General features: G+C 42.8%; 1 pseudogene; it reads left to right on the top strand.

Annotated features, from left to right (window-relative positions):
- The first annotated feature begins 1,311 nt into the window (after positions 1-1,311).
- Positions 1,312-3,494, top strand: LOC101714442 (E3 ubiquitin-protein ligase TRIM37 pseudogene; annotated as a pseudogene).
- Positions 3,495-7,994: the final 4,500 nt, after the last annotated feature.

Here is a 7,994-nt window from a genome sequence, read left to right as displayed (position 1 = left end):
TGGAGACAAGTAGCTCTGGCTTCCGGGGGCCTAGTGAATAGAGCTGCAGTGCATTCTCACACAGCCTACTGACTCACAGTAATCAGGCAGGAGGCTTTCCCTTCCCTGAGGACTGATTTAAAAAATTCGTTTCCCAAAATTATTGTTAAGGTTGAGTGAGAGGCAAAACACAACAGAAGTTGGTGATTTGGAGCATTGGACCACCTATTTATTTAATTTACTTAGGTTCTCTGGACAACACGCCCTACCCCTGACCTTGGTCGAATTGTTTCCATCAGTTGTTTCCATCCATCGATTCTTGCTATTAACACTTGGCAGAAAGAATAATATCCAGACGAAGCAGTGCTTTGTTTTCACAGTCTCTTGACATCAGACAGCTCTCTGAATCACATAAGGAGCTAATTTGCAAATGATGAGTTGTTCTCAGCAGGCCTGTTCTCCCCCCAGAACATGAGGAGTCCATCCTACCATGTCCTTGTGGCATTTTAGTGGAGACCTCTGTAGGATCTAAGCAGGAGGGAAGGTTAGACCCAAGCCTATACCTACTTCAGAGTCCTGTATTATTCAAAGTTTCACTCAAAACTGGTAGCCTTTAGGTCAAAGATTATAGTTCAGAAAACACAGATGACCAGCCTCCTGCGTGCATGCGCATTGCGGCTTCCTGGCTGCCCTGGTTACCGGTGGTGTTCCAGAATCTTTTGCAATGCCTCAGCGCCTGCGCACTCCAGTGGCCAAAATTGCTCGCCAACATCAGATAGGCTGGTGCCTCCTTACGGTCACAGGCCGGAGGCCAAGGTGGGAGGAAGGAGCTGCGTGTTCCTCTCATGAAATGGGGGTCGCCAGAGGGGCCCTTCTGGAAGCCCCCTGACTTAGGAGCTGGCTTGTGCTTGATAGTTTGACCTGGTGACCTCAGGCCGGCTATCAGGGCTGACCACGACCCCGCGGGTCGCCGAGCGCCCGGCTGAAAGCCAGAGACAATGAACAGAGCGTGAAGCGCATTGCAGAGGTTTTGCGATGTTTCGTTTGCATGGAAAAATTGTCGATGCTATCTTGTGTCCGCATTGCTCCAAGCTTTGTTGCTTCAGCTGTATTGCGTGCACTCTGGGAGGTGGAACAGCCAGCTCAGGGTCCTCATTGCCATGGAGAGCTAGTGAATTGTCGTTGGGCAGAAGAAGTAACAACAGCAGCCTGCTCCTCTTCAATTCTGCAATCTCACCAAACGTGCAAAAAGTGAAAAGGACAAATGTGAAAATCACCAAGAAAAACTCAGTGTTTTGTTGGCCTTGTAAGAAGTGTATCTGGTGTAAGTGTGCACTGTACGGAGGAATGCACGGTGGACATACCTTCAACCTTTGGCAGAAACTTATGAGCAGCACGTCACTAAAGCAAATGAAGGGTAGCTGAATTTTGTCAGTGTCTGTCTCTTGATCAGCTTAGTTCAAGAAGTGGAAACAAACGTAGAAGCTGTAAGAACTGCAAAAGATGGATATGTTCCCGAAATTAGGACTGCAGTGGAAATGAGGATTGCATGATTAGATGCTTAGCTGAAAAATAAGTTTACAACCCTGATGACTCAGAAGACATGTCTAACCCAAGACTGAGCTGTTGGGAATCCTTCCTTGGGAAGCGGAACACCAGTTGTGTTTTTGTAGTAAGAGTAAGTTGATATCGAAGGTCTCTGATCCTAATGATGTTTCAGTGAGTTCATCAAAAGCCCATGGTGCCCATTCCTTGCCCGCCAGACTTTACCAGTGAATTGGTACCATCTTATGATTCAGCTGCTTTTGTTGCAGAGAATCTCAGCACTTTTCCCCAGAGACCAGATCCCGTTTGTAGTCCACCTCTCCACGCTGCAGGACTTTGCTGGGGATTGAAAGATGGAAATGGAGTTGTTCCTGCTTACAACTTACCTGTGTTTCTGGAGCTCCCAGCAGGTCTGCCTGAAACTGCCAAACATGAGTACCGTGTAGAGGTGGTTTGCCAATCCGGCAGTGATCTCACCAAAAACATCATTTGAGAATTTGCAACTGACTTTGAAATTGGAGAATGCTAGGGCTATAGTAGGTTTTTCCTTTTGGACTTACTTGCGAATGAAGGATATTTGAATTGACAAAATGATGTAGTAACTAAGTTTCCAGGTATTTTCAGCAACATTTTATTCAAAAATGCCGGGACCAGCACTGATGTATCGCACAGTTGGAAGCTGCACAGACTAGCTACATCCAACAAATAGACAATCTTAAAGACAGACACCATTGAGCTATCTCGAACTCAGAAGTCAAGAGACCTGTCACTACCAGATAATCATCGTAGCCCCCCAAAAGATGACATACCTGAGATATGAGCTAAAAAGTCTGGGTCATGCTTTGATGTGCTCCTTGAAACAGCTTCTATAAGAAGGAAGATGAAGATGATGAGGAGAAGATTCAGAATCAAGATGATCGCCATGAGCTTTCAGATGGAGATCTGGACCTGGATGCAGTTGCTGAAGATGAAGTAAACCATCTTGATGGCAGCAGTTCTTCTGCTAGTTCCACAGTGACAACCAGCACAGAAGAAAATGACACTGATGAAGAAACTCTGGAGAAATGATTTCGAACATAACAACGTGGCATTGGAAGAGGCAGAGCTCTTGGAAGATGCAGCAGCTTCAGGACCTGCAGGTAGTAGAAGTGGGGATGTAGGAGCCAGTGGCCTAATGTCAGGAAGAGCACAGTATGCTCTATGACTACTAGTAGTTTATTAGACCTCAGTCCTTTAATCTTAATACATTTGTTGGACCCTAAGGACAGGGGTAGGGAAAACATGTGGGGCTTACAGCCTCGCCTGCCTCTCTCAGGTTTGCACCCACAGCATCATGAAAAGATAGAAAACAAAGGAAGCAGTCGTCGATGTGCCCAGTGCCCTCTGCTTTAAAGATGCTGAAAAGATCAAAACTCAAGTGGCTGAAGTTCAATGTGTGACAACTGATGTGAAGAACACACTTTCAGAAATAAAAAAGCAACAGCACTGCTTCTGGAGACATGCAGACAGTCCTTTTGCTGCTGACCAGACAGCTCCGGCTGGCTGTGGAACTGAAAACCCTGGCTGATTACAGGACTTGGAATGGAGCTCCTGGCAGTCCTCAAGAGCCAGTTGTTATGTAAGAGACAGCTCCCCCAGGAAGCTCTAAGTCTGGGCGCAGGCACAGTTCTGCCAGGCTTCACGCACGGCACCATGAGGGATATCCTGCCCGACACCGAACACCAGCAGTGCAGAGCTTTGGACTCAGATGCTGTTGAGCTGGCAGTTCAATGGCGGTTCAATGTCTTACCTACTGTTGAGAAAAGATGGAAAATGGTAATTTTGGCTGCTAACCCTAAAGGAAGTCATCTGGAAGGAATGAAGATACCTGATGTTGGGGATAATTCTGTACCTGGGGAGTTACAGCCTGTACTACTTCACAGTGCTTCGGCTGCCCCAATGGAGGAATGAGCAGAGGCAATGGCATTGAAGGTGACACTGACAATGAGGAGCAGGAAGACCACCCAGCATGGGTGGATTTAACCTCTCTTTCACCACGCAGCCCCCAGATGAAGATTCTCTCACATGTACATATAGATATTCATGCTTTTCAATAGTCTCTTGGTCAATTTTTAGTGTAATTCTCACAAATATATAGCAGCTCAAACAAATGCAGGAGCACAATGGTAAGATTTGGCAATTTTGAGGTGAGGGTTACTCACGAGTAGGAAAGAAAACCTTATATATTGAGGTTTCACTTTGATGGAAGCCACTTTGCAATATATGAATCTTTACTGACACTGAAATCTGTAGAGTTCAATTAGCCCACTGCCATCGGGACAGTTGATCCAGAAGATATTCTGCAAAACAAAAAACTAAAGTCTCTAGATTATGTAGTGACAGAGAGAATAATTGATACAGAGCTTAGACTTAGACAAAAATGTGTACTGTTGACCTTCCTATATAAAAGCAAACAGATGCTGATCATTTTAAGTGATTTATTAGCTTAAATGTCACTTTGAAAGTGCAAAATGTTGTGGATATAACCTGGAGAAGAAATTACCTAGGGACTAGTCCCTACTACAATTAGAACTAACACTTCATTAAGATTAATTTATTGAGATTTATTAAGTTAAGGGACCCAATCTTCATTTTTCACGTCCATCTCACTTCTGTGCTACAGTGGGGCAATTGATCATTAATACGATGCTGACAAGCACTCATAATGATACAGTGGAAATCACTTCTCATAATTCCTTGGGTGAGGCACCAGCCTCTGCAATCTTTCATGAGCAGTAGTTCTGTTTCTGATGGACTTGATTAAGGGTTGGGAAGAAGGACATTTTAAGGGTTTTCAGTGGAACATTTTTACCATTCTACTGGCTTTTATACTGCAAGCTAGGCATGCAATGTGAAGGTTTTGCCTGCTGCTCAGCCCAACCCACCTGTTGGTTGGAAAAATGACCACAAGGTAGGCCTACATTGCATCGAAAACTCTGTGATATGAGTTTGGGGCAGAATTCCGCTTGCCCCTGGCCTTTCTAACAGCCCACTCTAACTGGGGATGTTTTGGCATAATACTGCATTTGTTTACAGCAAGACTGATGGAGGACTTCAGAGGACTCCATAGTCCCTTAGAATAATAAGTCTTGTTACTTGGCTCAGATCTAGACATTTGGCAAAAGATTACAATTTTCCATTGGGGCAGTAGAAAGCCTTTTCTTAAAAAAATGTATTTTTCTGGTTACGCAAGTTTGTAATTTTTTTTTTCTGGTTACGCAAGTCAAACAATACCCTAGTTGGCAGCCTGTCTCGCTCACTACTGGGAATATGATACTTTAGCCATCAGTACCGATCCCCGCAAATGGAAGTTCTTAGACTGTCACTGCATTCTTGCCATTTTGGTAATTATATTTGCTTTGTCTCTGACAGTTATTCTTCCTCACCTGTTTTTCTCTATTCTGGAAATTTATCAACTGCATTGATAAGAAACTCAGTTCCAAGACAGCTTGTTTTACTATCAATTCTAGACTATGTGACAAGTAAATCTGAGTATTTCAAAGATGTTAGCCCTTCACTATGTATTTTTCAGTGCCTTAGGAAAGAAGCAACCTTTGACCACCTCAGAAACAGAGTCAATTCCCTGTGTCACATACTAAATCCAGTCTAACATGCTCAATTCCCTGAGCCTCCAGTATCGACCTTAATGCTTTGCCAAGGTGGAGCCAGATCATGGTAACTTTTTCACTAGTCCATCAGTGTCATCTGAATTTTAAAGAATCATTGCAGTGGGACTGTGTTTCTCAAACCTTGTACATGACAATCACCTGGAGGGCTTCTTAACTAACCTATTTCAGCAGGCCATGTGTCAAGTTTCTCTTCTATAACTTCAGGAAAGAGTATGACACTTTGTCCTTTTAACAAGTCCTTCCCAGGAGGTTCACATGCTGTTGGTCCAGAGACTCCCCTTTAAAAATATTTTTTGTCATCAAAGCTGATTTTGCATCTGTGTCTCCTTCCAGCCCTGTGCATGTGAAGGACTTGGGAATGGTGTGGCTGAGGCATGCCAGGGATTGTCACTACCCTATGTCCCAAGCATGTGATTCTTATTGCCATTGGATTGGGGAGCGATTCGGTTCCACAGTCCTAACCTGAGATATGCTGTTTGGGTTCTACTTAACAATCTGTACTGGTTTGTGTTCTCTCTGAAAGATAAACTTGAAACAAGGATTTGGAAGAACATAGTTCACAGGAAAGGCAATCTCAGAATGTAGAACAAAATAGATAAAATAGGACAGGAGTTGACTGATTGCTCCCAAGATTATTACCAAATTGGTTACTACTGAGACTCTACTGCTGTGATGATCCTTGGAGTTGTCATGGAGAACATGTCTCAGATCTGACCCAGAAGATGGGGTAGCCGAGCTCCTAAGCCCCACTGTCATCTTTCATTATTTAAAAGTTGTCCCAGGTGACCTCAAGTCCTGCATTTTGTAATTATTCAAGCCCATGGCTGAAGGACTGGTTTGTGGAAACAGTAGCTAGATGTGAAACACAGGTACTTATGTATGCAACTGTCCTTCATGTGGGCCAAAGTCATGTGACATGGTTCCTACACTCAGGTCTGCTGTAGCACTTGATTTAGATATATGGCAGCAGAGACCAGAAGAAACATTGGAATGGGTAGAAAATACTCTCGCTGTTTGAAAGGAACGAGGAATAGCACCGATGGAGCTGTGTGCTGGACTGGAAGTGGGGCATTAATGGTCTAATTATCCTACTTTATGACCTAGAGAGCAGTGTTACTTTTGGAATTACGCACACGTGTTGTTTTCGTTGTTAAATTCCATATTGTTGTCAAGTGCTTGAACTCTGGAATAAAATATTGTTTTGGCATTATGCACCTAAAAAGCAAAGCTATTTTAGCACCTGCTTCCTAATCTTTCCTCCAATATACTCTGTCTCTGTCCTGTTTTTCTCCCTTTGGTTCCTCTGGGACATAATAATCTAGAAAAGACAGATTCCTGTTTTCATTTCTTTTTAAACAGATGACTCGGGGTTGACTTGCCAGAGATCCACCCAGGAATCCTGACTCACGAAAGACGGGTGGAGATTTTCTGAGCTAAGGGAAACCTTTCCAGAGAGATCATTTTCCCTTCAAGTTTTCTGAGGCAACTTTGACCGGCAAGTCCAAGATCAGGCCAGAGGAATCCAAGGCCGAGACCATCAGAGTCACACACTGTTGCTGAGTTGCTGAGAGTTTAGGACTTAGTATTTTTCGGTTTGCTTTTAGTAAAGGTTCTATGAGAGATGTTGAAACCTAGTAATGAACTTCCTATTTTCCTTCTATTCCAAACAAGATACATATTTATTCATTCAGATTTTTAATTGGTGGCCAAAATTCAAATACTAAGCAGGCAAATAATGTATCATATTCTTCTGTTGCTCTATAATATTCTGCACATCCTCCTCCGTGTGTAACTGAGACTACAGACCCCTAGAAGAAAGGCACTTCACTTCTCTCAACACTGTGCCTTGTATCCCAGCCCTAGAATACTGGGATCTGTTTATTATCATGACTTTTATTGTGAGGCTTTCAAGCCAACAGTGCAGTTGAGGAGACAGAAAAGAAGCTTATTTTGAACATTTAGGACCATTTTAGTCTTCCCAACTGACACGATGTATGTACTGGAGCTCATGATGCTTATGTGATTATACCCTAGATACACATCTGTGCGGCCCGTACCAGTGTGTGCCTTCCAAGGAAGAAACCGCAGTGATGTTTGCGTAACATAACGCTGCTGCCTACACATCACATCCATAGAATTTGCAAATTAACAAGAAGTTCAAGAACCACAGGATGAAGAACTTATTTTTGAACTTAACCATGGCCATTCAACAAAATGAAACAGGTCTCTCAAGTAACAATGAGGATTAGCCCGAAATGGGACCCCTGCACAAAGGCATGCATTTCCTCTGCATGTGACCAAAATGCATCTTTCCAGCTGTTAAATGTGACAGCGAACTACAGCAAATGATCTTCTAATTCTACTACTCCATTTAGGGTGTAGACATGGATGTCAATTCTTGCTGCTGGAAAATGAAGACAGCATACTGGCAATTTACTAACAGATAATTTCTAAAATTATAAGCAATTATTTCACTCAAAGAAACAAAAATGAAATAATAACAGGCTACTTTTCATCTGAATAAAGATAGTAATTTTCCTATCATGTTCAAGAGACTGGAAATTTTCAAAATAACAGTTTTACAGAAACATGCTAAATATATAATTAGGTGAAGAATGTGTCCAATTAGTGGGTCACAGGTGCAATAATGTGTAACAATCAGGAGTTTACAAAAGACTCTTAAGAATATTAATTCAATTGATCTTTACAATGCCAGAGTAGCATTGTTGCAATCTCTGTTTTTGTCAGTTAAGTAACCATATTCAGAGACATAAAATGGTTTGATGGAGGCAAATAGCTACT

This window comes from Heterocephalus glaber, unplaced genomic scaffold (assembly GCF_053883595.1).
Source record: "Heterocephalus glaber isolate CG9 unplaced genomic scaffold, H.glaber_assembly_v1.0 deba00000676, whole genome shotgun sequence".
NCBI classification, from domain to species: domain Eukaryota; kingdom Metazoa; phylum Chordata; class Mammalia; order Rodentia; family Bathyergidae; genus Heterocephalus; species Heterocephalus glaber.
Note: the sequence above shows the minus strand (reverse complement) of the source record. Positions and strands in the feature narration are given on the sequence as shown.